At 39.0% G+C, this 7,211-nt stretch overlaps 1 pseudogene; it reads right to left on the bottom strand.

The window, feature by feature from the left end:
- Nucleotides 1-4,822: 4,822 nt before the first annotated feature.
- Nucleotides 4,823-6,790, bottom strand: LOC146880982 (uncharacterized; annotated as a pseudogene).
- Between the last annotated feature and the right edge of the window lie 421 nt (nucleotides 6,791-7,211).

Here is a 7,211-nt window from a genome sequence, read left to right as displayed (position 1 = left end):
CATTACTTCTTTGTAATCTATATCCTTTCGTTACCAAGCATGTTTTTCATTTGTCAACTTCACCATTCACCTTCAATTTTGTCTTGTACATGCACTTCACTTCAATTGTTTTTTGTCCCCTTGGAAGATCATTCAACATTATTCATTACTTTCCTCCATTTTGATTGTTTGGATGCTTCTTCAAAAGCCATAGGATCACAATCGTAAAAAGATAAAAAATACATGTATGGATCCTCAGATTAGTTAATCCCTGATACTTCATAATCCTTCATCAACGCATGTCATTTTATTATACATGATAATGTTGTCTCTGTCATAGCTTTATGTGACTCCACTGATTTTTCAAGTGCATTTGGAATTGTTGCATCCTCATGACGTCGTTGAGAATTATCCTCAACTTGATTCCAATAATTTTGTTGCAATAGTTCATTGAACTTCATTCGTATTCCAATTCCATAATTTTTCTTGATCATAAATTACATCGTGACTGATAAAACTCAAGTGTGGATCACTAAAACATAAGGTTGAGCTGAGATAAAACCCAACATGAGAGGAACCCCTATTGTTGAGCACTGAAGAATCAAGCTAAGCACAACGCCTAAAATTATCTATAAATAGAGGGCTTTGCTTCTTGTTTTATCATTTCATTCTTAGCTTTTTATAAGCACCCCCTCTGTATAGGAGAGGATCAACAAACTCCTAAAGCTTAGCTTCCTTTATCAACATGAGTAGTTTCAATCTCATGTGTTAAGGTTGGATGTAATTAATTTTAATTCTTTGTACTGATACATCTTTAATATTTATGCATGACTTTATTCAATCATTTGTGGTTTGATTTATGTTTATTGTTTGGATGATTTGATAACTCATGTTATTTCACTTGTTTGGATTGAGTTGGAAATCTCAAATTGTTTTCCAATCAAATCGACTCATTCTTGTTAGAGGCATGTACATGATCTGAAGGGTGGGCTGGTTATAAAGTTATGCACTTAAGGCAAGAATTCATTCAACTAGGAGTGGAGGAATCATACTAGGTCTAAAATTCTTAGGTTCTAGATTGCAGGAATGGGCCTAGATCTACCTTAGAGTACTTCTAGGACTTTGAATAAATAACATACTAAGTATAAAAGATAAGTAGCAATATAGTAGAAGAAAAGGAGATAAAATCCAACCTTAACATGCCTTTATCATCATATTTTCCAAATCTTAGTTTAACTTGTTTTTATGATCAACAAAACTTCAATAAACATTGTTCCATTGAATCCAACAATAAATAGTGGACAATATTAACAAACCTTTGTGGATACAACACTTTTTTGATATTACTATGCACCTAGTACACTTGTTGGAATTGCTTACTACTTTAGCATCTCATCAATAGGCATAAAGCAATACACCCAAAAGCTTTGAAATGACCTATATAATATTTCTTTACACTCAATGACTCTTTTGTGGTCATACTTTGAACAACCAAAGTTGGAATCTTATTCAGAATATGTATGCTCCAATCAATAACTTCAGCCAAACCATTCATTCTTTCAAAATTGTCCTTATTGCAATAGGCTTCTCACTAAGTTAAAGATGATTCGGTTCTTTCTTTCGGAAATGTCATTCTACTATGGTGTATAGGTTGTCCTCAATTTCTGATGTAGGATTATCTTGTTCCTTTTAGAAGATTAATGAATATGGTGATAATTGATTAAGAAAACCAAGGAAATGCCCACTGGACATTAAGATAGCAAGCTATCTAGATGTGAAGGTTCCTTTCCAAGGTTCTAGAGAGAAGGAGGATGGATTGATAGAGAGTAAGAAACCAAAAGGAAAAACATATAATAGAAACAATATAAACCAAGAAGAGTAAAGAAACATTAAATGAAAAGCAAGGGAAAGGGGAGGAATGGAGGATTCACGCCACTACAAGGCTAGGCTAGAAGAAGCCATGGCAACCTTGAAGATGAGTGGTGTATGCCGCCACTTGCCAAGGCAAGATAAGGCTTGAAAGAACTCCATTCCCTAAGGAGGAATACTCTCACAAAAGGTTGAAACACAAAGTGTATAAATTCTCCAAATGTTCAACCCTTGTACAAGTGTTGGAGGTTCCCTTAAATAGACAAGTTTAGGGGCCCCTTAACAAAACAACTAAGTTAAAGGATTACAAAAGAAACCTAGCATGTTCTAGAAACTAGGTCATCCTAGGGTGCACATGGGTGAATTTTCGTCCAAGCTATCTAGGTGGCAAGTCTTCATGGCCAAGGCTCCCAAAGGAAGGTTCTAGAACATTCTAGAAGACTTGGTGTCCAAGGCATGTGGGCCTCCCCTTTCTAGATGCTTTTAGAAAGTCTTGTTCCTTCTCTCTCTTCCTTAGGATGCCAAGTGTTTCCTATGTGGTCCTCCTCCTGTCTTATTCCTACAAAAGCAAATTAAGGAATTTATTAGCATGTTGGTTTAAGGTTTAGCTAATCTTGGGTCAACAAGTTCACCCTTAAGTCAAGGTCAACAAGTCAACTCAAAATAGTTAACCATAACCAACTTCAAGAAATTGAAACTAAAGAAATGCAAAATAAAGATAGAGAGGATAATGTCTTCCCTTTTGTCATGCTCCTAGTGATCCTCCTATGGTTGGCCTCCTTGGAACTTGATGAGGTGGTCACACCTTCATCATCCTCCCCCTCTTGGAGAGAATTCGACCACGAATTCTTAAGCCCTATATGAAAAGGTGAGAGGTCACTTACATTGAAAGAGTTGCTTACATTGTAACTTGAAGGTAAATCCAACACATAGGCATTATTATTGATCCTCTTGAGGATTTGGAAAGGTCCATCCCCTCTTGGAAGAAGTTTGGACTTTCTTTGGGTAGGAAATCTTTCCTTCCTCAAATGAAGCCATACCCAATCCCCTTCCTTGAAAAGGACTTCCTTCCTTCCCTTGTTGCCTAATTCTTTATACTTCTTCACCTTCCTTTCAATGGCTTCCTTGACTTGTGTGTGCAAGTCTTGGATCATTTTAGCCTTTGCCTCCCCATCTTGGCAACTCCATGCCTCTTGAGTGTGAAGTGGAAGAAGATCAAGAGGAGTTAAAGAGTTAAAACCATACACTATTTCAAAGGGAGAGTGGGAGGTGGTAGAGTGCACAACCCTATTGTATGCAAACTCTACATAGGGAAGAAGCGTCTCCTATTCCCTAGTGTTGTGGACTATTATGCACCTTAATAGTTGACCCAAAGTCCTATTGACCACCTTGGTTTGACCATCACTTTGAGGGTGACAAGTGGTGAAAAAGAGGAGTTTGGTTCCAAGTTTTCCCCACAAGGTCCTCCAAAAATGGCCCAAGAACTTTGTGTCTCTATCACTTACAATGGTCCTAGGTAGGCCATGAAGTCTCATTACTTCCTTAAAGAAGAGATTGGCAATATGTGTTGCATCATCAACTTTGTGGCATGGAATAAAATGGGTCATTTTAGAAAATCTATCCACTACCACAAAGATGGAATCCCTACCCTTTCTAGTCCTTGGGAGCCCTAGAACAAAATCCATTGAAATGTCTACCCAAGGCTTGGAAGGGATGGGTAAGGGAATGTAGAGACCATGAGGTTGAACCTTGGATTTGGCTCTTAGACATGCTAGACAAGAATTGCAATGCCTATCAACATGTTTGCGCATGTGAGGCCAATAGAAGTGTTTTTTGAGGACTTCAAGAGTTTTGTTAGTCCCAAAGTGACCCATTAAGCCTCCCTCATGTGCTTCTTTTATGAGTGATGCTCTTAGAGACCCTTGGGGAATGCAAAGCCTTTTACCCTTAAAGAGATATTGGTTGGAAAGATAAAAGTCTTTACTTCCCCCTTGGTGGCATTCACCATAGATAGAAGCAAAATCATCATCCTTTTCATAAAAATCCTTAATATGATCAAAGCTAAGAAATTTAGTTTCAAGCATGGAAAGGAGAGTGTGCCTTCTTGAAAGCGCATCTGCCACAACATTGGCCTTTCCTTGTTTGTGTTTGATCATATAAGGGAATTGCTCTAGGAATTCTACCCACCTTGCATGTCTTTTGTTGAGTTTGCCTTGGCTTTTCAAAAACTTAAGAGCTTCATGATCAATATGGATCATGAATTCTTTAGATAGAAGATAATGTTGCCAAGTTTGCAAGGTCCTCACAAGAGCATAAAGCTCTTTATCATAGGTAGAGTAGTTTAGATGACTTCCTTTGAGTTTTTCACTAAAGTAGGCTATGGGATGACCCTCTTGAAGGAGCATGACCCCAATGCCCACATTGGAGGCATCACACTCTATTTCAAAGGTCTTGGAAAAGTTTGGGAGGACTAGGAGTGGTGCTTTGATCAATTTCTCTTTTCAAAGGCCTTTGTTTGATCAATACCCCACTTGAAGTCAACTCCCTTCTTTACCAACTCATTCAAGGGTGCGTCTATGGTGCTAAAATTAGGCACAAATCTCCTATAAAAGCTAGCCAACCCATGAAAGGACCTTAGTTCACTAACATTCCTAGGTGTGGGCCAATCTTTGATGGCCATGACTTTCTCTTGATCCACATGGACCCCATGCTTGCTAATTTTGAACCCAAGGAAGATCACATGATCCATACCAAAAACACATTTCTCCATGTTGGCAAATAAAGATTGCTTCCTTAGGGTACTTAGCACATCCCTTAAGTGTTGAAGATGGTCTTTTCTAGACATACTATAGATGAGTATGTCATCAAAATAGACCACAAAAAATTTGCCCAAGTATGGTCTAAACACATGATGCATGAGCCTCGTGAAAGTGCTTGGTGCATTAGTCAACCCAAAGGGCATGACTAGCCATTCCTACAATCCAAACTTGGTTTTGAAGGAGGTTTTCCACTCATCTCCTTCCTTGATTCTTATTTGGTTGTAACCACTCTTCAAATCTATCTTTGAAAAGATAGCTGCACCATGAAGCTCATCAAGCAAGTCATCTAACCTAGGGATGGGATTCCTATATTTGATGGTGATATTATTGATGGCCCCACAATCTATACACATTCTCCATGTTCCATCTTTCTTTGGAACTAGGATCACGGACATAGCACAAAGACTCATACTATGTTGCACCCATCCCTTTTCTAACAAATCATTGACTTGTTTTTGAATTTCTTTAGCCTCCTCGGGATTGGTCCTATAGGCTGGCCTATTGGGCAAAGATGATCCTTGGATGAAGTCAATTTGATGTTCTATACCTCTTAGAGGTGGAAGTCCCTTTAGGGGATCTTGGAACACATCCTTGAATTCATCTAAGACTATAGACAAGTCTTAAGGACACTTAGGAGGAGGGTTTTGAAAGGAAGGAGAAGACTCACTTGGATAAGCAAGAAAAACTTGTTTTTGAGAAAGCATTACCTTTTTAGCTCCTTTGAAGGAGATCAAGCTCTTCCTTGCTTCCTTGGTGTGCGCCATTAGTTGCGCCTTCTCTTCCTTTCTTTTCTCAAACATTTGTTTTTGGTCATCAGTTACTTCTTTGGGGGATAAAGGTAGTAATGTGATCCTTTTGCCTTGGAAGTTAAAAGAAAATTTATTGGAATGGTCATCATGGAAAGCTTTTTTGTCAAATTGCCATGGCCTTCCAAGAAGTATGTGAGTTACTTCCATGGGCATTAAGTCACACAAAACATTATCCTTGTAATTCCCAATGGAGAAAGGGATGAGAACTTGTTTATCCACACTTATTTCACCATTTTCACTTAACCAAGATAGTTTATAGGGCTTAGCATGAGGGATGGTGTCCAAGCCAAGCTTGTCCACTACCCTTGTGCTAGCCACATTGACACAACTTCCACCATCAATAATGAGGGAACAAGTCTTTTTGTTGATGAGGCATCTTGTATGAAAAAAAATTTCCCTTTGAGATTCAAATTGCTTTGGTACTTGGCCCAACATGCGCCTCACAACTAAAAGACCTCCTTCATGAGGTTTGATCTCATCTTCACTTGAAGGGGAAGAAGTGTGTGATGAACTACTCTTGGGGGAAGAGGGAGGGGAGTGTTCACTTTCAACTTCTCCTTTGGAGTTCAAGAACATGTTCCTCTTTGAAGGACAATTCGAGGCTATGTGTCCAAAGCCTAAGCATTTAAAACATTTGATAGAACTAGTTCTTGGCTCTTGAGAAGAAGTTGGTTTATCATGCATAGTCCTAGTCGAATTGGGTTTAGGTGTGGGGTCTTGGGAAGATTTGGAAGGTGTTTTAAAATCCTTTTTCTTCTTACCTTTCCAAGGTTTAGAGTAGTAGTCATTGTATGAAGTACTCTTCTTGGCCTCTTATTTTCTTTTCAATTGGTTTTCAACTTTCAAGGCCAAGTGCAAAACTTTGCTAAGAGTGGAGTACTCATACAAGTCAACTACATCTTTAATTTCCCTCCTTAGACCACTCACAAACCTAATGACTTTCTCTTCTTCATGCTCATCATGGAGTTCTACCTTTAAGAGCATGGACTCCATCAATTTGAAATATTCTTCAACACACATAGACCCTTGTTGAAGCCTTTGGAGCTTCAAAAGAGTCTCCCTCCTATGATAGGAAGGTATAAATCGTTCGCGCATTTTAACTTTAATGTCCATCCAAGAAGTCGTGGGTGGCTCTTGGTTATAATTGTCCATACAAATTTGATGCCACCAAGTCATGGCATACTCTTCAAACTCTAAAACTACCCAGTCTACTTGCTCTTGATCACTAACTCTATGAATGCTAAAAATTTGATCCACTTTTTGTTCCCACTCCATGTAAGCATTGGGGTCATGTTCTCCTTTGAACTTTGGGATTTTGATGGGAGGAGGTTGCCTTTGATGTTGCACTTGGTGCCTTCTTTCTCCACCCCATCCGGGCCTTCTTCTTCTTTCCTCACTTCCATAGGAGTCCACGGAAGGAGATCGCCTCCTTGCCCTTCTTTCCTCTCTTGGTTGGATTTGCTCTTGTTGTTGCACTTGTTGAATTTGTTGTTGCACTTGTTGTATTTGTTGCATTTGTTGTTGCATGAACATTTGAAAGGCTCTCTCTCTTGTTGTTCCCTATCTTCTTGCCTTTTAAGCTCCATTTGTTGGAGGAGGCTAGTGACATCAATGATGGTCCCTTGATGTGCCACGAGAGTCACCACTTGAGGTGAATATGGAGAAGTCGAACCTTCTCCCTCTCTTACATCCTCCAAATCCGGACTCAAATCCATGTTTTCCTACAAAACAACTC

This window comes from Vigna unguiculata, chromosome 11 (genome assembly GCF_037176805.1).
Source record: "Vigna unguiculata cultivar grain cowpea cultivar isolate G323 ecotype 2 chromosome 11, ASM3717680v1, whole genome shotgun sequence".
NCBI classification, from domain to species: Eukaryota; Viridiplantae; Streptophyta; class Magnoliopsida; order Fabales; family Fabaceae; genus Vigna; species Vigna unguiculata.
The sequence above is the reverse complement of the archived record's forward strand: the minus strand, read 5'-3'. Positions and strand labels throughout refer to the sequence as shown.